This window comes from Nerophis ophidion, linkage group LG10, assembly GCF_033978795.1.
Source record: "Nerophis ophidion isolate RoL-2023_Sa linkage group LG10, RoL_Noph_v1.0, whole genome shotgun sequence".
Classification (NCBI taxonomy): domain Eukaryota; kingdom Metazoa; phylum Chordata; class Actinopteri; order Syngnathiformes; family Syngnathidae; genus Nerophis; species Nerophis ophidion.
The window spans coordinates 13,699,661-13,724,073 of NC_084620.1; the positions used below are offsets into that span (position 1 = coordinate 13,699,661).

General features: G+C 39.0%; 1 protein-coding gene across 11 annotated transcripts in view; it reads left to right on the forward strand.

The window, feature by feature from the left end:
* Positions 1–24,413, forward strand: part of m1ap (meiosis 1 associated protein) — a 92,399-nt gene that overhangs the window by 21,435 nt on the left and 46,551 nt on the right. For 5 of the 11 annotated variants that reach the window (XM_061912525.1, XM_061912523.1, XM_061912521.1 and 2 more), the window contains exons 3-4: positions 2,940–3,005; positions 12,630–12,712. The exons of 2 other annotated variants lie outside the window; for them this stretch is intronic. The gene's annotated coding sequence lies outside the window, so the exon portion shown is untranslated. Of the gene's footprint in view, positions 1–2,911; positions 3,006–12,629; positions 12,713–24,413 lie in introns of those variants that run through there. 4 more of the 11 variants (XM_061912524.1, XM_061912529.1, XM_061912527.1 and 1 more) reach the window with 4 other exon arrangements.

The following is a 24,413-nucleotide window of genomic DNA, read 5'->3' on the forward strand; positions in this document are numbered from 1 at the left end:
AAAATAATAAAAATGAAATGTGAAATGTTACTTCTCCGTGGTTTTATTGGTTAGAATTTAATTTTGTTTAGGAATGAGGCCGCACAGTTCTCAGAAAAAAGTCAATCCTGATATTCTTGCTGAGAATAAAGATTTTTTGCGACAAATTATTTTTTACACACACACACCTACACGCACCATGTTCACAACCATGTGCTTAGATTTTTAAGAAATCATACAGGTTTTTAATAATTATCTAAATTGTTATTATGCAAATCGTGGGAGTTGCGTGCAGCCTTGCAACTTTGTCTAATCCCTGAAATTCCAACTCAGATTTCGGCTAACCAAACTTTTTTGCATATGGAATTTATCCTAGTAGGACTCAAATGTACAAACCCTGTTTCCATATGAGTTGGGAAATTGTGTTAGATGTAAATATAAACAGAATTCAATGATTTGCAAATCCTTTTCAACCCATATTCAGTTGAATGCACTAGAAAGACAAGATATTTGATGTTCAAACTCATAAACTTAATTTTTTTTTGCAAATGATAATTAACTTAGAATTTCATGGCTGCAACACATGCCAAAGTAGTTGGGAAAAGGCATGTTCACCACTGTGTTACATCACATTTTCTTTTAACAACACTCAATAAACGTTTGGGAACTAAGAAAACTATTTGTTGAAGCTTTGAAAGTGGAATTCTTTCCCATTCTTGTTTTATGTGCAGCTTAAGTTGTTCAACAGTCCGGGGTCTTGTTGTCGTATTTTACGCTTCATAATGCGCCACACATTTCTGATGGGATACATGTCTGGACTGCAGGCGGAACAGGAAAGTACCCGCACTCTTTTACTACAAAGCTACGCTGTTGTAACACGTGGCTTGGAATTGCTTTGCTGAAATAAGCAGGGGAATGCATGATAACGTCGCTTGTATGACAACATATGTTGCTCCAAAACCTGTATGGACCATTTAGCATTAATGGTGCTTTCACAGATGTGTAAGTTACCCATGCCTTGGGCACTAATACACCCCCATACAATCACAGATGCTGGCTTTTGAACTTTGCGCCTATAACAATCCGGATGATTATTTTCCTCTTTGTTCCGGAGGATACCACGTCCGCAGTTTCCAAATATAATTTGAAATGTAGACTCGACAAACCCCAGAACACTTTTCCACTATCAGTCCATCTTAGATGAGCTCGGGCCCAGCAAAGCCGACGACATTCCTTTGTGTTGTTGATAAATGGCTTTGGCTTTGCATAGTAGAGTTTTAACTTGCACGTACAGATGTAGCGACCAACTGTAGTTACTGACAGTGGTTTTACGAAGTGTTCCTGAGCCCATGTGGTGATATCCTTTACACACTGATGTCGGTTTTTGATGCAGTACTGCCTGAGGGATCAAAGGTCCGTAATATCATCGCCTGCGTGCAGTGATTTCTCCAGATTCTCTGAACCTTTTAATCCAACTTTCTTTATTGGCTTTTTCAAATACACAGAAAAACAATGCAAGTCGAAACAGTACAATTTTAAAGTCAGTGAATACTTCACACCCTTACCCCCAAAACCACCTACCCACCCTCCCACCCCACTCAGGTCAAACCAGCCAGGGACACATGGCACAAACAAACAACAAGAAAAACCCAAAAAACAGACACATTCACACACACCCATACAAAGCCAGAAACAGGCAGAGACTGAAAGGAGAGAAAGGGAGAAAGACAGAGAAAAAAATAAAATAAAAAAATAAATAAAAATAATAAGATAATGATAATGAATAAAAGGGAGATTATTCCTCATCTGTGTCTGGACATAAGTCAAGAGAGTTGACAGACAGTAAGAAGGGACTCCATGAACTTTCAAACACTTGAGCAGAGCCATTTAGTGAAAACCTAAGTTTTTCCAGTTTAAAATTGTAGAGAACCTCTCTAATCCATTGGCTGTGTGATGGGGGGTGAGCCAGCTTCCAATTGAACAAGATCAGTCGCCTGGCCAGCAAGGTCGTAAAAGCCACAGCGCGTTTTAGTGGTGCAGGGCACGAGTTATCAGGGCATATGCCAAAATTGGATGATAAGGGGAAAGTCTTGACCATTTGCCTTTCCAATAGTGTCAAAAATGTCCTCCCAAAAGGAACATAATTTAAAGCAGGACCAGAACATATGGACATGATCAGCCGGAGATTGTTTGCATCTATTACAGGTATTGCTAACAGCGGGGTAGATTTTGGATAGTTTTGAATTAGTGCAGTGAATTTTATGGATTACTTTGCATTGGAGGAGACTTTGACTGGCACATATCGAGGAGGAGTGGACCAGTTTCAGGGCAGAGTTCCAGAGTTGATCAGATATGTTGGTGTTAAGATCGCTCTCTCACGAGGCTTTTATCACTGATAAAGCGTTTGGAGCAACAGAGTTTAAAGGCCTACTGAAACCCACTACTACCCACCACGCAGTATGATGGTTTATATATCAATGATGAAATATTAACATTGCAACACATGCCAATACGGCCATTTTAGTTTACTAAATTACAATTTTAATTTCCCAAGAGTTTCGTCCTGGAAACGTCGTGTAATGATGACGTGTACGCAAGACGTCACAAGTTTTTAGGAAGTGTGAGCGCTGCACACACACACAGCTAAATGTCGTCTGCTTTAACGGCATAATTACACAGTGTTTTGGAGATCTGTGTTGCTGAATCTTTTGCAATTTGTTCAATTAATATTGAAGAAGTCACCGTAGAAAGATGGAGTTGGGAAGCTTTAGCCTTTAGCCACACAAACACACGGTGATTCCTTGTTTAAAATTCCTGGAGGTGAAACTTAACTATGGATCAGAGCGCGGTCAAGCAGACATGAATCAAGATGGAATGTCAACCAGCAGGTTTCGGTGAGCAAAATGTGGTTATAAAGTTCGCTTCTTACCAGAGATCAGCTGAGCTTGTGTCGTCCATAGCTGCCGTCGACTCCCCTGAGACACTGCGCGTCAAGACACCCGTGGAGACACCCTTCCGACTATCAGGTACTATTTAACTCACTAAACTAGCAACACAATAGAAAGATAAGGGATTTCTCCGAATTATCCTATTAAATGTGTCTAAAAACATCGGAATCTGTCCCAATCGCGTTTTTTTTTTTTTTTCTAGTCCGTCACTATCAATATCCTCAAACAAGAATCTTTCGTCCTCGCTCAAATTAATGGGGAAATTGTCATTTTCTCGGTCCGAATAGCACTTTTGTTGGAGGCTCCCATTATAAACAATGTGAATATGTGAGGAGCCCTTAACATGTGACGTCATCGTCTGCGACTTCCGGTAGAGGCAGGGCTTTTGTCTTAGCACCAAAAGTTGCAAACTTTATCGTGGATGTTCTCTACTAAATCCTTTTAGCAAAAATATGGCAATATCGCGAAATGATCAAGTATGACACATAGAATGGACCTGCTATCCCCGTTTAAATAGGAAAATCTCATTCCAGTAGGCCTTTTAAGGAGGTATATATCACAGAGATACATTTTTTATGATTTGGGCTCAAAGATAACAATGTATCTATAAGAGTTTCCGGAGGACGATTTGAAAAGTGTGGGAACTGCTTCTTTACGAAGTCCCTCACCTGAAAAAAACAAAAAAGGTGGGAGTTTGGCGAATCGTATTTGGAAGAGAGTTCAGCGAAGGATGAGAACACTCCGTCTGTATAGAGGTCTTTCAGAGTGGTGATACCGTGATCGTGCCAAGTCATAAATGCGGGGTTGGTACGGGAAGGTTTAAATAACTGTTTTTTAAGTAGCGGGGTAATATAGATGGGCCCTGAAAACCCAAGTGCTTTCTCAGCTGGTTCCATATTTTCATGGAGATGGATGCAACGGTGTTTGCGCCTTCAAGTTTAAATGGAAAAGGGAGTGGTGAGCATAAGCAAGAACGTAATGAAAAGTGTGGGATAGCCGTTTCAAGGGATACCCAGACCAGGAGGATCTGAGAGCTTCCATCCATCCAGTATAAGAGTTTCTGTACATTAACCGCCCAATAGTACTGTCTAAAATTGGGGAGTGCAAGCCCTCCCTCACATTTGGGAGATTGTATGACCGACTTGCGGATTCGGGGCGATCCGGCCCCCCATAAAAATGTTGATATTGATTTGTCTAATTTATCGAAAAATGATTTAGTAATAAATATGGGGATATGTTGGAAAAGGTAAAGGAATTTAGGCAGAGTGATCATCTTGATCAGATTGATCCGGCCAGCGAGAGACAATGGTAAAACAGACCAGCGGGCAAAGTCCTTCTCCATTTTTTCAATCAGAGGTAAAAAATTTCCCCGGAGCATATCAGACATAGCCGGAGTAATAAAGATTCCCAAGTAATGGATCCCGTCATGTGCCCATTTGAATGCAGCTAAACATTGTGGTAATTGTTTAGCTAAGGAATTGATCGGAAACAGTTCACTTTTTTGGTAGTTAAGTTTGTAGCCAGAGTGTGTGCTAAATCGCTCCAAAATATCAAAGATTACTGGGAGTGAGCTAGCAGGATCTGACATATATAGGAGCAAGTCGTCCGCATAAAGTGATACTTTGTGCAACGTGTCCGACCGGGTGATACCTTTAAAGCCCCCCTCCGCGCGCAGCCAAAGTGCAAGGGGTTCTATCGCAATAGCAAACAGTAATGGAGACAGCGGGCCACCTTGTCTAGTACCTCTGTTAAGAAAAATGGGGGAGAACAGTGTATTATTTGTACGTACTGAAGCTACTTGGAAAGGGTATAAAAGTTTAACCCAGAGATGGAAATCTTCAATAAAACCAAACCGACCCATCACATCAGATAGATATACCCATTCAACCTTATCAAAGGCTTTCTCCGCATCGGGGCACACCACCACCTCCGGGGTCGAGGGGTTTGGCGAATGGATAATGTTTAGGAGGCGCCGAGTGTTGTGTGAGGATTGCCGGCCTAACATAAAACCTGTTTGATCCAACGAGATGATGGAAGGCATCACCCTTTGGGGCCGGAGAGAAAGAACCTTGGACAGAATTTTAAATCTACATTTAAGAGCAAAATTGGTCTATAGCTGCTGCGAAGCTGGGGGTCTTTCTCTGTTTTTAGTATGAGTGAAATGGTGGCCCTCGATAAGGTTTCTGGGAGGCGATGGTACAGGAATGCTTCATTATACATGTCTCTTAGAGCCGGAGCAAGAACACTGGAGAAAGTTTTATAATCTGCACTGAAACCATCCGGGCCGGGCGACTTATTACTTTGTAAGGATTTGATGGCTTCTGTGATCTCAATGACACTAATGGGCTGACCCAGGCCCCTCTGGGGCAATGTTATATTATTAAATAGTTCATGTGAAGAAGGGGGGCAGTCTGAAGTATATGATGTTGTATAAAATGTGGCAAATGTTTCATTTATCTTAGCTGGATCAGTACGTAGTTCTCCTGTGTCAGAGCAAATAGATGTGATTAGCCTCGACGATGCTTCCTCCCTGACCCGGTGGGCTAAGAACTTGCCAGCTTTTTCGCCAGATTCAAAAAATCTTGACAGACATAAGGTCAAAGTCAGTTTGTAGGCGAAGGCGTTCTTTATATAGTGTCGAGTCAGGGTTTAAAGCGTACTTATCGTCAAAATCCTTAATCTTGCGGAGCAGCCCATTGATTTGAATGGTCTCTGTCTTATTTAAATTTGAAACAAAAGATATAAGTTGACATCTAATATAGGCTTTAGATGCCTCCCATGGTTTACCTCTTCCAATTTTTGGTGAATCGTTCAGTTTGAAAAAACATTCAATTTGATCGTGGAGGAAATTCCTATAATTATCTTCTGCTATTGAGGCTGAGTTGAATCGCCATTGTTTAAGGGGTCTAGGTTGAGTGTCCATATTGATTTCGACTGAAGTGGGAGCGTGATCAGAGATTACAATACTATGGTAATTACATGTTTTGATTTTGGAAAGTAGTCTATTGTCGAGAAGAAAGAAGTCTATCCGAGTGTAAGTGTGATGTACATGGGAGAAATAGGAGAATTGCTTAATTGATTCTCTGAACCTTTTGATGATTTTGCGGACCGTAGGGGGTAAAATCATCAATTACGCCAAATAGCGAAAGTGAAACCGCTTCTGTCAGGACATGACCTTGAGAAATTAATTCACGCCTTTATTTCGAATCGTTTAGACTACTGCAATGCCCTGTATGTCGGCATTAGCCAGGCTTCCCTCGCCCGCCTGCAGCTCGTGCAAAACTCTGCTGCTCGTCTGCTAACACAGACCCGCACACGTGCGCACATCACCCCTATATTAGCGTCCCTTCACTGGCTCCCTGTGCGTTATCAAATCAATTTTAAACTCCTTCTATTTGTTTTTAAATGTCTAAACAACCTCGCGCCAACATATCTCTCCGACCTCCTTCAGCCTTACTGCCCCACTCGATCCCTAAGATCAGCCGATCAGCTGCTACTGACGGTCCCTGACACAAGGCTGAAGCTTAGAGGTTACAGAGCTTTCGCTGCTGCTGCTCCCAAGCTCTGGAACGACCTACCTCTGAGTGTTAGACAAGCCTCCTCTCTTCCTGTTTTTAAATCTCTCTTAAAAACACACTTTTATTCCTTGGCTTTTAACACTAAGTGATATCCATCCTGCAATGGCGCCCCATTATACACATGCTGTGAACCTGTTTTTATGTTTTATTTATTTATTTTTTATCATGTTCTGTTTGTGTTGTGTTGTTTGCTCGGTCTTCGTATTATCTTTTAACCTGTCCATTATACAGCACTTTGGCTACCCCTGTGGTAAATTTTAAATGTGCTTTATAAATAAAGCTGATTTGATATGATTTGAAAATCCCTAAATTCCTTGAATAGCTCGTTGAAAAATGTTGTTGTAAAACCGTTCGACAATTTGCTTACAAATTGGTGACCCTCGTCCCATCCTTGTTTGTGAATGACATAGCATTTCATGGAAGCTGTTTTTATACCCAATCATGGCACCCACCTGTTCCCAATTAGCCTGCACACCTGTAGGATGTTCCAAATAAGTGTTTAAAGAGCATTCCTCAACTTTATCAGTATTTATTGCCACCTTTCCCAACTTCTTTGTCACGTGTTGCTGGCATCAAATTCTAAAGTTAATGATTATTTGTAACAAAAAAAAAATGTTTATCAGTTTTAACATCAATCATGTTGTCTTTGGAGCATATTCAACTGAATATGGGTTGAAAATGATTTGCAAATCATTGTATTCTGTTTATATTTACATCTAACACAATTTCGCAACTCATATGGAAACAGGGTTTGTAACTGTCTAACCAATCAAATGTCTCTATGCACTACCATTGCGTCTTCATTTCCTAGTTTACATTGACAGAGATTCATTCAATCACTCATTTATCAACCATCATTCATTCCTTTACTGACAAAAATAACCTCTATAGATCGCTCTCAACAGTTACCTAATGTTCTCACCAAAAGTACTGGTAAACTATGTGACGATCAGTTTTATTGGCCGAGTATGTTAAACACACAAGGAATGTGAATTTGTAGACTGTGCTCTCTTTGTTCAATGCAAGAAACAAAGAAAAATGCTACTGTTCAACCAGTTTTTTAAATATCAGTGTTGTATATCAGTAGTTGGGTTTCAAAATGCCAGCAATAATGCAAAAGCTTGTGACAATATTAAACGAAACCTTGGCGTGCTATCGTTTTTTGTTTTTTTTTGCCTGTGCAGCCACTCAGGCAAACCATATAGTTGATTTAGTTGCACATATCTGCTTTACAGAGTTACTTTACAAAAGACAAGTGTGGGACACTTATCTTGTTGCCTTATTTGTATTTGACTTTATTAAATGGATTTATATCAATGTTTGGTGCCGACGGACTGGAGCAGGAGGTGATAGAAAGAAGAAAGAAAAAAAAACGAAGACAGAGGGTGAAATTGCGGGGACAAAACGGGGATAAGACAGTGAGACAACCACAACAACAACAGAACGACAACAACAACCACAGAGCAACATCAGCAAATTTGACAAATATGATACGAAAATTGATAGCAAAGAAATGGTTAGTGGAAGTAAATATTAATAACACAGAAATGACGATTAACATTATTGCACTAGCAATAAAAATACCAATAGAAATAGCATCAACGATAATGAATTAATAGATATTTTGCCGGGTTAATTTTGATGGGCCTGCTATCTGTGCCCTGAATCTCTGGCCGGGTGTTGGCTGAAGCTTGCGTACTTTTAAGATGGCGCAGAGTGGCCGAATCTGTGAGTTGTAGGTGTAAACATACAAAATGAGCTGAAGAGGTAACCTAAAACGTTAACATGCTCAAATTTAACGCTAACACTCAGCATGTGTGCTAAAATTAGCATGCTAACAGTTAACATGTCTCACATTCCAAGTTACATGTGGTGTAGGTGTAGGGCTGCGGAATTCGAGAAAAAACTGCAAGCATGCCAATTTTAGCATGATAACAATGAACTAGTGTCACATACCAATGGGGTTCGGTATCGAGTATCGATTGGTACCGGGACTAATTTTCCGATTCTCCCGGAATCGTTCAAAAGTTTAAATTTCGATTCCTAGTTTTGATACCCAGTCCGCCGACCGGAAAAAAATAATAAGTCCGCCGACCCGGAAGAAGAAGCCGCTGAACACCAACGAAGAAGCGCCCACCGCCGGAAGTGTTAGCATAGCCGAGCCTATGTAGCCGAGCGAGTCAGTCAAGCATGGATAGCGGGCGTCGACGGTCGAACGTGTGGCTTTATTTTACTAAAAAAAAATGAAATATCGGCGAAATGTAACACGTGGGACAGGACTGTTTCGTGCTTAGGAGGGTGCACGTTGAACATGATGAAGCACCTCCGAGTTCATGGAGTACAAATAAATGCGTGTCCCGTCTTCGACAGGAGACACTATCTGTCCAGAACGCTCACGCATCCTACCTGAGAAGGCGGATATGGTCATTTTCCTAAACAAGAACTGTCTCTGAGTTTATACTGTACCTGCTGCTAATCTGGACTGGGTTTTGCAAGTTGTTTCTTATTGTTTATTTGCTTTTCTCCACCAGGTTAGCCCATCAGTGGGAGCACGGTTACATGTTTAACTACCTGCAGCATATTACACTTGTGTGTGTAAATGTGTTTTCATGAGGTTTTCAAAAATAAATCTCTCTTGATTATAGTGTACCCCTGTGAAAATGTATTCATAATTTATAATATTTATATTCAAGTTCATAAATTTGATATTTATATTCTAGTTGAAAACAGCCCTGTGAGGAATTTATAGTGAAGTTCATAAAAAGTTAATAGAATTAAAATTGATGGTGAATGTCAGACTATTTCATTCAGAAAGACTGTAGGTTAGCTAGCTCATTTAAAATATCCTAAACTTTTTTTTGACCCTGCCTTTTTTTTTTTTTTAAAAGAAAGAATCGGAATCGAGAATCGTCAGGAATCGGAACGAAACAAAGAATCTGAATCGGAATCGTTCGAATTCAAACGATACCCAACCCTACATACCAAGTGATCTGATTCTGGGGTAAACGATTGCAAAACTAGCTCACAAATTATCATTTGTCACATACCAAGTAATGACTTTATATTTGCTGAAAAAGTTAGCATGCTAATGTTAGCTAACATTAACTGGCTAACAGTTAACAAGTGTCACATACCAAGTTATATTACTCTGGTGTAAACGATTTTAAAACTAGCTGAAATTGTTATCATACTAACATTAGCATACTACCATTAGCATTTGTCGCATACCAAGTTATATGACTGTAAGGTTTATGGCTGCATAAGTAGAGAGAAAAAAGTGTAAAATTATTTGAAAAAGTTAGCATGCTAATGTTAGCAATCCAGCAAGCTAACATTGGAATGCTAACAGTTAGCATGTGTCACATAAGTTATATGACTCTAAGGTGTATGGCTGTGGTATAAGAGAAATAAGTGTAAAAATAGCTGAAAGCGTTAGCATGCTAGCATGCTAATGTTACTATGCTAGCACATAACTGGGTAAGAAGAAATACCAAAATGCACAATTTGTTGGTGTAAAAGTAGAAAGTAGCAAAAGGCTAGCATAAAACGTTGGCATACGAATAAAAAAAAAGCTAGCATAAAACATTATTATGCTAACCTAAGTATACCAACAGTTAACGTGCGCTACATTAAAAAAACATCTACCGTAGTATTACTGTAGATATTTTAATCTGTTTGTTCAATTCTGATAGCCCCAAAAACACAGCAAAAGTTGACTATTTAGCTTTAGCATAGATGCTACTAGTCCCTTTCACAGACAATATATGGTTGTGCTTTCCTCTCCCGTTTCTGAAGTTCTGGTTGTTGGTACATGAAAACACTTGATATGAAGCACACTGCACCTTTTGCAAAAGAAAACAGTTCTGTGGCACATCTGAAAAAAGCTGTTATGATTGCTAATATTCTTTTCAATTAGTTTACAATAGAGAAGCTTCTGGTGTGTTTAGTCAGTTTAACCATTTTGTTTTGTAATGTGAAAGAGCAGTGAATTAATTCATATACTTACGATCTCTGATTTTCCTTTATATCTTTGTACTTTGGGTGTGAAATGGTCCTTAATTATTTTCAATATTGTCTTAAAAATAGTCTTCAATTTGACTTTTTGAAACCTGCATAGACCTAATTTACTTACATTACTTTCTTCCTCTTGCTGCCGGTCACCGGTCTCGCTGACACATGCATGTTTTTTTCTGTCCAGAAAAACACGTGTGATGATATCTTCGACTAATGTCGACAAACTTATATGTTTAGGCCAAATTTTATAGTAAATTTTTGTTGACAATGTCGACAAATTGTTGCATTCTATTGCATATGGCATTTCAAGATGTTTCCATTCTTATACAGAATGCTCCACTGTGAATCCCATGTAAGCCCCCCACACACTTGTTCATGAAGGCCTATGAACCTCACCTACGCTATCTATCCATTCATCTTTCTATCCACCCACCTTCCCCTTTCTCATCCACCACTTCCTCTTTTCCCGCACTGAGCCAAGCCCCAAAAAATGAAATCCAAATTCTGTCTCTTTCTCTCACTCGCTCTCTATTGATGAGGGTCTTTGGGTCTTTTGTTCATCCACCCGCTCATCTGGCCTGCACTCGTTGCTGTAGCAACGGGCTGTATATATACATGTACACACATGAACACACATAAGTACACACACTGTTGCTCCGGAAGGCAGACAAACCGAGAGGGAAAAAGAAAATGGGATGCGCTTGAGAGGGATGAGCTGCCATTTCAAAGTCAGAGGAAGGAAAAAATAGGAAATAAGGAACACAGGAGTGGCCAATGAAAGGTTGAAATAAATAATTTTTGTTAAGCTGTAAAAATAAAATTTCAACGAGAGAAACCTGTGCTGCGAAACCTCAAAAGAGACCCGTTGAGACATAATGCTGACACCTCAAAGGTGGACTTTGAAAGTTGAAACCAATAGAGGTAAATATTGTCAAATCAAGCTAAACTAGGTTGAAGACAATAAATATCTTTATCATCGCCTGAATAGCATCTTCCTCCCGCCAGTCGTCTGTGTTTGTCGTGTTTGAAGCCCTGTCGGAATCCAAACCCCGCAGACAAGCAGCCATCTGCCATCCTGGCTCCGCTCCAGTGAAGCTTTGCCGAGCCAGAACAGCGCCTGCTTACTCACAGGCCAAGGATTCACTTTTTACCTTTTTAAAGTCTAAAAGTAGATGACTGAAACCTAGAATCACATTTTAAAGATAATTACAGTCTGCAGGCTCCACTGCTAAGTGAATTAGTGGCTCTTCTTAATTGATTTTTAAGTGACATTTCTCATTTCCAAATTAAAATATACCCAAAGCCTTCACTCTTAGTATAATTATATAAATCTTTGTCTGGAGTTTGTACTGATTAAAACGTACGTATTTATGTTGGGTCTAGTTCTCTCCTTACCAGGTCAGAAGGATTACGGGTGTCCTACGTACAGTTTCTATATAATTACAGATTACATGTGATTGGGTACACAACACGCACAGACGTGTGTTTCACATAATCCTCTGATCGTTCCTTAGACATGTAGTCAGAACTAATGTCAGCTCCAAATTACTTGATTTACTAATAAAGGTGAGCTTCGGTTAAAGTGTGATAGGTGAAAATTCTACAGTACGTTAAGTGAGGTCAATGTCGGGTAAAATGTTTTGTCGTGTATATGCACATGGGATATGCATGCTCAAGTAAACATATGTATATGATATATGGTGCAATGCTACAGATTATGATAATGTATTCATTTGTGTGCATGTCTCAGACGGTGTGAGGTGGGAGGGGTTTATGACCTATATTAACAATGCTGGTAAGAATAGTGTGTACGTGTATGTGTGGCAGAGTGAGGGGTTATTAATCTGTCGGATTAGTGGATTTAAAGTGAGATTACACTCAACACCAAGCAGGGCTCTTCCTGCAGACATGCTGCACAGATTCTCGTGTGTGTGTGTGTGTTCTTGTATTAGCATGACAGAAGAATTTTACATTAGTTGTGAGAATAGAATTGGTCTTCCTGCAAATGTTTGGTTCAAACCTTTTAAATTCACCGTCAGATTTATGTATTCCTTTTTCTCGGCTAAAACACAAACATAACCTGAATTTGCCCGCATCTTTGTGTTCACAGTGAACCAATGATTTCTGACATTTCCGTGAGGGAAGGAGGAGGTCTTCATGTAAGAAATACAACATTTTCCACCAGCTAGACAGGTGATGTCAAATTCTTCATGGCCAAAAAACTGACCGCAGAATTCATTCACAATTTTCCATTTTATTTTGTAAGCGTCTTTAAACCTTGAACATTAGCAATTATAAAAAGTAATTATGCAGAAAATCAACCACACAAGTAAAATCAATATTCCTTGGATTTATTCATTCCAGCTGGGCAGAATAACAAAGAAACAGTGTGACACTACCTCTGAATCAATATGATATACTGTATGCTGCTAAGTGATCTAAAATCACAATGAAATGATAGCTGTTGCTGTTTGAAAATCGTTTTTCTCTCAGGCTCGATGGATTACTGGGTCGTCCACATTAGTCAATATTGTGACAACACTGTCAATATCAACACAAGTGCATATTGACACGCCAAGCGATTTGCAGCTATGCACTGTATGCCATATTCACTGCCCTCAACACAGGAAAGTGTTTTCAGTGCAAACTAAATTGCACAAATTATCTTCTGTACAGTTCATTTCACCATCTAATTGCTCCAGCTGGCTAAACTTATTAAATATGGATAACATACAAGATAGAATTGAGGTGATTGTATTTTTTTCATATTTGCATGCATTATTTTACTTTCAATCTCAGAGATCTTTAAAAGATACGACAACTGGATTTGTCACTGGCAAAAATAGTAATTAATATTTGTAGTACAGTGGAGCCTTAATTTCCAAATGTATTTGTTTCGTGAACAGGGTTTGTGAATATAAAGTAGGGCTGGGCGATATGGCCTTTTTTTGATATCTCGATATTTTTAGGCCATATCGCAATACACGATATATATCTCAATAGTTTGCCTTGGTCCTGAATTAATGCTTCATGCATATGATCACAGCAGTATAATGATTCTGTGTCTACATTAAAACATTCTTGTTCATGCTGCATTAATATATGCTACTTTTAAACTTTCATGCAGAGAAGGAAATCACAACTAATCCAATTGACCAAAACTGTATTTATTAAACAGTTATTAAAGGGGAACATTATAACCAAACCTATGCAAGCGTCATTATATACCTTGATGTTGCAGAAAAAAAGACCATGTATTTTTTTAACCGATTTCCGAACTCTAAATGGGTGAATTTTGGCGAATTAAACGCCTTTCTGTTTATCGGTCTCGTAGCAATGACGTCAGAACGTGACGTCGCCGAGGTAATACACCCTCCATTTTCATTTTCAACACATTACAAACACCGGGACTCAGCTCTATTATTTTCTGTTTTTTCAACTATTTTTTTGGAACTTTGGAGACATCATGCCTCGTCGGTGTGTTGTCGGAGGGTGTAACAACACTAACAGGGAGGGATTCAAGTTGCACCACTGGCCCGAAGATGCGAAAGTGTCTGCCGCCAGACCCCCATTGACTGTGCCGGAGTGTCTCCACATATTACCGGCGATGCTAAGACAGACATGGCACAGAGATGTATGGATAACCTGCAGATGCATTTGCAACGATTAAGTCAACTAAATCACAAAGATGAGTTTTGTTGATGTTGTTGACTTATGTGCTAATCAGACATATTTGGTCGCAGCATGACTGCCAGCTAATCGATGCTAACATGCTACACTAATCGATGCTAACATGCTATTTACGCTAACTGTATGTATATTTGAAACTAGATACCCACATTTAATGCGAAACAAACACTTACCAATCGCCATATTTAAGTTGCTCCAGTGTCACAAGATGCGAAAGTCCTGATCGTTTGGTCCGCACATTTTACCGGCGATGCTAATAAGGCAGCCATGCTATGAGCCACTTCATTAGGTACACCCATGCTATGGCGCAATAGCGTCAATAGCTATTTGCTCAATAGCTTCAGTTTCTTCTTCAATTTCGTTTTCGCTATATGCCTCCATACTCCGACCATCTGTTTCAAAACATGCGTAATCTGTTGAATCGCTTAAGCCGCTGAAATCCGAGTCTGAATCCGAGCTAATGTCGCTATATCTTACTGTGGTAAACGCCATGTTGTTTGTATTGGCAGCACTGTATGACGTCACAGGGAAATGGACAGTGGCATCGCAAAGAGGGAAAATCAAGAACTTTAAAGCTTTTTTTAGGGATATTCTGGGAGGTGTAAAATAAAATAAAAAACTTCAAAAAATAAAAAAAGCCACTGGGAACTGATTTTTATTGTTTTTAACCCTTTTGAAATTGTGATAATGTTCCCCTTTAAGCAGTGGCACAAACGTTCATGTCATTTCCAAAACAGAAAGTGCAAGATTGTCAGACATTTTAAGTGTCAAATAAAAATAAGCTGCATAATAGGAAATCAAATAGTGTTTGTCCTTCGTTATGTGGTAGGTTACTACCGACGGTATTAAATTCAATTTTTTTCATACGATGTTGATGTGGAAATGTTTGCCTCTGCATTTTGATGGTGTGGGCGTGTGGCACCGAACGGAGATGTTGCCATGCGGAGTAAGCACTCTTCATTCTCTAGCAGGTGACTTTTCAAATGATGCTACATATTAGCAGTAATGCTACTTTTTATAGCAACGCTTGTGCCGCATGCTTGACTTATTACGGTTGTCTGTTCAAAATATTACCACTTGAAGCCAAACCATCCTCAGGCGATGGACCCTCTGCTTTTTTTCTTGGGAATTACTTCTTCCTTCATTTGTTACCAGATTTGCACCTTCTTTCTCTCGTATTACCACTCGCACGGCTCTGCTAGCATCACAGCTAACGTTACCCATGCTGCTACCTCTCTGCTAGGTGAGGGCGTATACGTATGTGACAGTATGTGATGTGTGTAAGAAGGTGTGCTTTCTGTCTTGTGAGAATGAGAGACAGGAAAGAGCGGGAAGAGCCTGTAGTGTAATGACTGCAGCTAAAATCAACTGCGTCAGAATGTATACTCGAATATCACGATATAGTCATTTTCTATATCGCACAGAGAAAAACCCGCGATATATCGTGTACATTGATATATCGCCCAGCCCTCATAGAAAGGTATGTGTAATGAAGCAAATGTCTCCATAAGAAACAAGGTGATGAGTAATGGGTTCCAGCCTGGACAAAAGTTTGTATATTAGTAAGGATGTCCTATTATATCAGGACTGTCGATATTGTCGGCCGATAAATGCTTTTAAATGTATTATCGGAAATTATTGGTATCGGTTTCAAAATTATCTGTATGGATTTCAAAGAGTAAAATGTATGACTTTTTAAAACAGCGCTGTGTACACGGACGTAGGGAGAAGTACAGAGCGCCAAAAAACCTTATAATAATAATACCTTAGAATTATATCGCACTTTTTTAAACACTCAAAGCGCTCACAGAGAAGTAGGACTCTAAGCACTGCCTTTGCATGCCATCCCAGTCACATAATACCTAATGCTTTTCACACACCCAAGTGAATGCAATGCATACTTGGTCAACAGCCATACAGGTCACACTGAAAGTGGCCGTATAAACAACTTTAACACTGTTACAAATATGCGCCACACTGTGAACCCAAACCAAACAAGAATGAAAAGTACATTTCGGGAGAACATCCTTACCGTAACACAAAATGAACACAACAGAACAAATACCCAGAACCCCTTGCAGCACTAAGTCTTCCGTGATGCTACAATATACACCCCATGCTACCCCCCCGCCCCCACACACACACACCTCAAACCCGCCCACCTCAACCCCCAAATTCCAAGCTGCTGTTTTGAGGCATGTTAAAAAAAATAATGCACTTTGTGACTTCAATAATAAATATGGCAGTGCCGTGTTGGCATTTTTTTCCATAACGTCAGTTTATTTATTTTGGAAAACCTTGTTACATTGTTTAATGCGTCCAGCGGGGCGTCACAACAAAATTAGGCATAATAATGTCTTAATTCCACGACGGTTTTAGTTGACATTATAATCGGTAATTAAGAGTTGGACAATATCAGAATATCGGACATCGGTAAAAAAGCCATTATAGGACATCTCTATATTTTAGTAAAAGTTTTTACACTTTCAACATAATATAAAGCGCTATACAAGACTGTATATCAAAAAAACATAACACCGGGGATGATGGATCAATTTATTAACAAAGTCAAAACAACAGGTAGCTGAACTGTCCTCTTTTTCAGAAACCCTACCTATACACAAACACACACACAGTGTCACTAGCTCTGTGGTGCAGTTTTAAATCACAAATCTCTTTAACTTTAACAGCCAGGTCGCTGCAATGATTAGAAATAGAAAATAAAATCCACTTTACCTTGTTAGCTAATTTTCTTGGTGGAAAGGGAATGTGGGGAAGATGTGTTGACATCGCTCTGGATAACATCCAGAGCTTGTCCATTGATTTTCTTGGAGTCATATTGCATTAATAAAACTAGAAAAATGCTATCGAAAGGCTAAAAACACTTTAAAACACACAAAGTTTAGCACTTCAATCAATCAATCAATCAATCAATGTTTATTCATATAGCCCCAAATCACAAATGTCTCAAAGGACTGCACAAATCATTACGACTACAACATCCTCGGAAGAACCCACAAAAGGGCAATGCTGACTATGAGAAACTTAGAAACCTAGAAACTTAGCGCAGTTGCTAACAACAGCACTGCTCTGCTGACTGAATGAGCACAGAGAGTGATCAGCCGAGCCACAATGGATGTGCTGCCTGGCACAGAAAAGCTGCACTGTGAGGGACACAATGAGTGGATACAACAAAGCATATTCCTTTTCGGGGTTTGGTTCGTAAATCGAAAAGTGTGCACAATAAGGGGTTTGTAAATCCAGGTGAAACGGCAATGTTATATTGCAAGTATTCTTTTCAAAAACAATACAATTGGATTTCTCAACAGTTTTTTTTTTTACCATTGTAATTACAATAGAAGAATAGAATGGACTTTATTGTCATTATATTTGCATATAACGAGATTAAAGAAATTGTAATTGTAAAGTTAAGAACTTTTAATAATTGTAAATGAGTAAACAAACAGCGCCCTTTGCGACCCCAAAAGGGAATAAGCGGTAGGAAATGGATGGATGGATGGATAAACAAACAATATAAACTCAATTGACTGTCAAAATCTGTTGGCAAAAAATGCACTTCATTATATATAATACATCTTGAACTGCGGATTTTGGAAAAACTCAGTCGAGTGGTTAGTTTTGTTGTTTTTGATGCTATCACAAATTGGTCATACTTGCTCATTTAGCCATGCTGTTGGACTCATCTTGCTCTCTTGCTTGAAGCCAAAATATTCCCATACTGAACATTTAGCTTTGCAATCCACTTTTTCCTCCTGATTTGTGTTACTCTGCAGTGTGAATATAATATAATAATATTTTTATTAATACTTTTGTTGTTGTAATAAGTACCATAGTGGGTTTTTCTTTTTCGTCACAGAAGTAGAGTTGTCATTATACCAGAATTTCAGTAGTCTATCCTGATACCTATGAATGTCCATGATCTTTGATACTTATTAGATACCAGAGTAAAATAAAAATAAAAAATTAACAGAAGCCGTGCACTTTTAAATTCACAACTTTATTGAACACTGTCAAGCATTTAAGATCATGGTGCTTCGACATCTTTTGTTTACAGATTTCAAACAGCAATCCCAAATTCCAAGAGGTATATACATTCAGAAAAGACCAGCATTAGGTTATAGTCAACCTGCACATCAAAACAAACAATACTTGGCTCACAAATATGGTAATAAATAACAACAATAGTAAACTATTTAACATTCTAAAAAGGGCAGCAGTGTCATTAAGCATTCAAGTATATAAAATAAACAATATATTATTTTTAATATTCTTTCAATATGATGGTTGTGTGACATCATGTCATTTGTAATGAAATTGGCAAATAAAAAGGCTAAACATATTTTGCTTATTAGTATCAACATTTCAACCCTTTTCTCATTTCATTATTCTTTTTTGCTTTGTTTATCACTGTTTGTTTTTTTTTGGTTTGTTTTGTTTCTACAATGTGCCAAGGGCCTATACAAAAAGAGCTGTGTTCAGTAAATGGCCCACAGGACATACTTTGCCTTCCTGGGGAATTAAGTAAACCAGCGGTGTTCAATGTGTTGCCAAACCACAAAAGAGTGTCTCTAAGATGTGTTTTTGTATAATTTATCAAAGTGCTAAAGGTTGAGTTGCACACTCCTGGAGGTTTTCTGCACGCTGTCGTAATGCACACTCCTTGGGCTTCTGGTGGGGGATCTCTGCACTCACTAATGCAGCAAATACTTTCATGACCGCTTGTATTTGACGGCCAAATAAATGCATGGTGCAAGATACACCTCTCTTTTACTTTAAATATGTACCTTTCCTCGTTAAATATAACAAAAAAAGTTACTAAAGTGCATCATAGATCATTTCTGCAATGTCTTATTCTCTGGCAAATCAGGCACATATGAGGTGTGTTGTAAAGCAGACTTTTGCCACTCGTACAGTTATGCTTAACGGCCAAAGTTCTATTACAATTTGTTCACATGCCAGGATGGACCAGAAGCGCCAAATCTGCATTGGTTACAGTCTTCCACAAAAGACTAAACACATGGGAAACACTGGGTTATTTTTATAAGACAGCTGGCGCTCTTCTTCGACGCTGACTCAGTGCTCACGCGTCAAGAATTGACGCCGCTCATCTAGGAAAAAATGCACAGTGTTCGGTACTGACAACACTGAAAAAGCAAGTATTAATGTATTTTCTGCGTGTTGGTATCAACTTATTATCACAGTATTGAAACATTTATCAACCCTGTACGAAAGAGAGCACAACATTATATCCAACAGACATTCATATTATCTATGGACATTCATCCATCCATTTTCTACCGCTTGTCCCCTTTGGGGACAGTTAAATCTAATCTGTTTACTTAAGCATTTACAGAAAAGCAAGCGCAAAACAACGATCAATGAAGTATTAAGTGTATATGACAGATGTAGTTGTGTTGTTGCAAATGTGATATGTCTCACCCAAAAACAAGGTGACACCCGGATAAACAAGAGTGCCACCAATGCCCTAATAAAATGTCTCACAACAATTGGATTGTAGTGGCGTTAACAACCATGTTCGAAAACAACTTAAAGCCTAATATCCTTTTTTCTAAAATCCTCTTTCTCCACTCACCCCAAAAAAAACACTTGCCAAATAATCAGCTTAGGTGATAAGACTGCTGGGCTTCAAGGCTGAAGACAACTGCACACACCACATGTACACTCCATGGCCAAATCATTAGGTACACCTGTATATGCTAATGGTATCTAATAAATACATTTCAATATGTAATTAAATGCATCAATATGACTTATTTTACCTGTGGGTAAAATACTAGCTATTTGTCAATAGACACAATTAATCGGATTAAAAGCGGAAATAAAAATGCTTCATGTAAACACGCCATTCGGAATATTCTGACCCGATCACATGCGTTTAGATTAAAATTTAATTTATATCGAGACAGGTGGTTTATACCGTTAGTTATTCAGATTGGAGTGCATACAAACACTTCTTCCAAAGTGTGGGTCGAAATTATCCTTACTTCGCATGTCTGTGACATCATCTCAGAATGAAGTGATTATCTTGCTGCTGTCTCACCTTATTCAACATGTACAGAAGTAGCGTTAAATACTGTTGCGTTTGTTGCTCTAAAACCTAGCAAAAACTAAAATATGAGCTTGAGCGCCATGTGTCGATGTAACAATTAAACAATATACGAGCTGTTTTATTGACAGTCCTACAGCATCTCCAAGTGTTAACTGCTGTCCTCAGGCTGTAACATGATGACGCGCCCTGATGACCCCATGTCTGTGACCACAGAAACTATGGAAACCCATACATATCACAACATAGAGGGCACAGAACAGCTCCATTTCAAAAATAGAGGTAAAACAAAAGTAGCGAACACAAGGAAAACTGATAAATAGATACTGTGACAACGTCAGACAATCAGAAATGCACTGAGCCATGTGTGTTTACAATGTGTGTGAATGGGTAAATGTGGAAATACCTTCAAAGCACTTTGGGCTCCTTAAAAAGGGGTAGAAAAGCATTATACAAGTACAACCATTTACCATTTATTTACCATTTACAATGGAAGTCACAGCTTCATCTTCTTCCACTTCCATTTACGATTGGTGCTACACATAAAAATAATGTATTCCTATTTAAGGTGTGATGCATGAATATGCATGTACTAATTGGATCGTTTTTTTGTCAGGGTCCATATGAACAGTAACATTTTAATCCGAATAGCTTGTATTCAGTCACTTTCTTCCGGGACGTAAAAAAAGCAGTGGTGGTCAATCAAGCCAAGATGACTGTTGTGCAGCAAGCAGTGCACAAACTGCGTGTACGCAGGAGGCCTAGTTTTTCCTGCAAAAAGCAGATATGAGCAAAAAATCAAACTATGCAATGGAATAGATCCCAATACTTCATTTAAAAAGATTTGTCGAATGATATTAAGGACACACATAATGAACTATCTTGTGCTCCAGACATCAGTCTACACAACAAAACAGATGAAAAAAGCATTGAGGCTTACAACTTATTTGTGTGTGGCTGGGTCAAGGAAATGGGTATCAAGACCTTCCCCCAATAAATATGCATAGTTTTTGCTCGGATAAGGTTGTAGTTCATGATTTAACTTTGCGTCCGTGACTGCATATCGTTTAACAAACAAACAATTACTAAATCATCACCATATGAAATATTTGTCCTGTTGTCTGACAGATTTGTGTACAAAAAAACGTATCCAAACTTTCTTGACAAAGAATCTGTTACAAGTATCTGTTTGTTAAAAATTAAAATATTAACAATATTAAGATAATGCTTCATTGGGAAATACTAAACGAGTAAAGTATATTGAAAAATATGTCAAACAAACCTTTAATGAAGTAATCACTGCAAACTTGTGCGTTCTTTGGCTTTGCTTGCTCCCTTGGACTGGAGCGCATGCCCTTTTATCATCGTCTTTGTAAAATCTTGCCGTCTTTCGTCTTTCTTGATTACCTCTTGAGGACCTCTGAAGAAACGGTTATCCTTTGCGCGATTTGAACGATTCGTACAGCCAATAACAACAAAAACACAGGGCCATTTTTCTTCCAGAAAGGCTAAATGGCGCCTAGTACTACCCATTGAGATCAGACACTAACACGACCACCATGCATATTTAATAAGCCGGATGTGATGTCATGTAAATCCAAGCAAATATGATCATATTGAATACATTTTGCCCATGTATATATTGGGTGCTGTCAAATTACACAGTAAAAAGTGAGTAGCATTATTTGTAATGACTAGGGATGTATTTTATTAGCATTTCATTGACACAGATACCAATATCGATATTCTTTATGGATACCGGTATTCATGTGTACTGTATGTAATTGGTGTAAATAAAGATGTGGAAAAAATGCATTTTTATCACCATTTTTATTAGCACAAGAGGTTGAACCCCACCATCATCTAACAATTTACAGCAGGGAAATACTTAAACAAGTCAACTGATTGATTGATTGAGATTTTTATTAGTAGATTGTACAGTACAGTACATATTCCATACAATTGACCACTAAATGGTAACTCCCAAATAAATGTTTCAATTTGTTTAATTTGGGTTGCAAAGTGCAATGCAGTTTTATGTCATCATCTTGTAAGGACCACTGAAATGCATCACTGTGTACATTATGTTTCATATTAAATGTATGATAGAAATCAATACAATCAATTAGTATGTTAGATGGGTGTACATTTCGGCAAGGTGTGTTTAGTTGCCACGCAAATGCAGCACAATGGAGTGATGCAAGATGGTGACTTTAGACCTGTGAGCGGATGCTATTTTGCTTCAGAGCAACTTTATGTTGTCAATCCGTGTCGGCCCTGCGATGAGGTGGAAACTTGTCCAGGGTGTACCCCGCCTACGGCAGAAATGTAGCTGAGATAGGCTCCAGCACCCCCTGCGACCTCAAAAGGGTCAAGCAGTAGAAGATGGATGGATGGATATATTACGTACATGTTTACGTTTTTGGAGTGAATTAATTAAATGATAAATGGGTTGTACTTGTATAGCGCTTTTCTACCTTCAAGGTACTCAAAGCGCGTTGACACTACTTCCACATTTACCCATTCACACACACATTCACACACTGATGGAGGGAGCTGCCATGCAAGGCGCCAACCAGCACCCATCAGGAGCAAGGGTGAAGTGTCTTGCTCAGGACACAACGGACGTGACGAGGTTGGTTTTAGGTGGGATTTGAACCAGTGACCCTCGGGTTGCGCACGGCCACTCTCCCACTGCGCCACGCCGTCCCTATTGGTATGTTAATTTGTAGATTGCTTGGAAGACAGTTGATGTGCTTGTGACTTTGTTATTGCCAGGCGTGTCTTTGAGGGAGTTTTGAGAAGGAAATATTGTTGTGTTATAAACTTTTGTTATTCAGGATCATTCAAAGTTGATTATCAGATCTTGCCTGTGTCTTTTTTTATGCATAGCAGCAGCACTTGAAGTGAATGTGACAGCATGTCATAATTACGATGGTCAGCAGGATAAAGAAAATACAGATAGCGGTATCATTTGTTCAGAATCCTAATGGTCCTCCTGGATCGACCCAATTAGGAACCAGTACCAAAAAATACCGGTACTTAGCATACATCCCTAGTAATGAGAGCCTATAAAATAGAGCCATTGTCTTCAACCCCATTATTTGCGTGTGTACTGAATAAAGTGTCAAGCATGTGTTGGAAGAAGCTAATGTTGAGGTTAACTGATTGGGAATGATAAATCCTCTAAAACACAAGTTTTAATTCTACCCCCAGCCTGCTCTGGCCTCAGGATCCACCCTGCAAAACACACACACAAAAACACAGCTGGACAGTCATGAGACACCCCCTCCTGCTGTGTGGGAACAAACCATCTTAACAGTAAGAGAACACACACACTCTGCACTTAGTGTTCAGTCACCTGTGCGCCTATCACAAACTTTAAACTGTGCGTGAGTACAGACGACAAGCGCTAACAATGATATCACTCAGGCTGTCGAAATCTCTTGCTACCTCCCACCGGGTAATGATTGCTGGGAGAGAAGAGACCAAAACAGGAGTGTCGGGAATGAAAGGGAAGCCTGTTAGCGCCCGCTGGATGATGAGTGTGTGGGGGAGAACAAGAGTAGTTGAAGTTTGAGAAGGGCCGAGCAAAGAATGTGTTCGCATGGTGCGCAGTCCTAGGTCAAGTTTGGAAAGTGCAGAGGACTTCATTAAATGGAATGAGGAGCTAATGTTATTTGTCTCTTGATGATTTTCAGATAAAGCTAGCTGGTGTTTTGCCTTATGGCAACGAGTAATCATGTAAAGGCTCCCCTTAATTGATCAATAATAATTGATGTATAATACATGTAACAATGTTACCATTTAGATCAGAGGTCTCATACCACCAGCTAGGGCACCGATACCGGTCCATGATGCATTTTCTACCGGGCCGCTCAATAAAATTAAATAATTGATAAACGACCGCATTTTCTCGGTCTTAATTTCCGCCTGTCCCACTAGACACACTATTAAGCTTGTTAAAAATGTACAATGAAACTGATAAGAAGTCTCATTTTGTACACAAGGCCAACTGGGAAGGGTCATGGGAATGCATTTAACCAACACTTCATCATCATCAACACAAAGAACTGGTTGAAAAGGGCTTTCTTAACAAAGTGAAACATAAAAAAT